The sequence below is a fragment of the Sinocyclocheilus grahami genome, unplaced genomic scaffold, assembly GCF_001515645.1.
Source record: "Sinocyclocheilus grahami isolate Dianchi unplaced genomic scaffold, SAMN03320097.WGS_v1.1 scaffold126.1, whole genome shotgun sequence".
Taxonomy (NCBI): domain Eukaryota; kingdom Metazoa; phylum Chordata; class Actinopteri; order Cypriniformes; family Cyprinidae; genus Sinocyclocheilus; species Sinocyclocheilus grahami.
In genome coordinates, this window is record NW_015505305.1 from 3,026,458 (window position 1) to 3,026,938 (window position 481).

Genomic DNA, 481 nt, shown 5'->3' on the forward strand with positions numbered 1-481 from the left:
GGGAATTTGAAGTCCATGGCAGCACCTTGAACTTTTTATCAAGTTCCTCAAACCATACCTGTACAATTTCTGCAGTGTGGCTGGTGCATTATCCTGCTGAATGAGGCCATTGCCATGAGGAAACATCATTGCCATGAAGGAGTGTACGTGGTCTGCAACTATCGTGGTAAGTGTCAAAGTAACATCTGCTGTACATGAATGCCAGTCAGTTGCAGTTCTACTGTGAATCCTGCTACAATCTCTTCCCCAAGTAATCAACGCACACACACCCGGCCATCCAGCTGATCTAAAAGAAAACGTGTTTTGTCAGACCAGACAGTCTTCTTCCATTGCTCCATTGTGAAGTTCTGATGCTCACATACCCATTGTAGTTGCTTTAGGCGGTTGACCGGGGTCATCAGGGGCACTCTAAACGCAGCAAACTGCGATGCACTGTGTGTTCTGACACTTTTCTATCATGGCCAACATTCTTTTTTTTTTT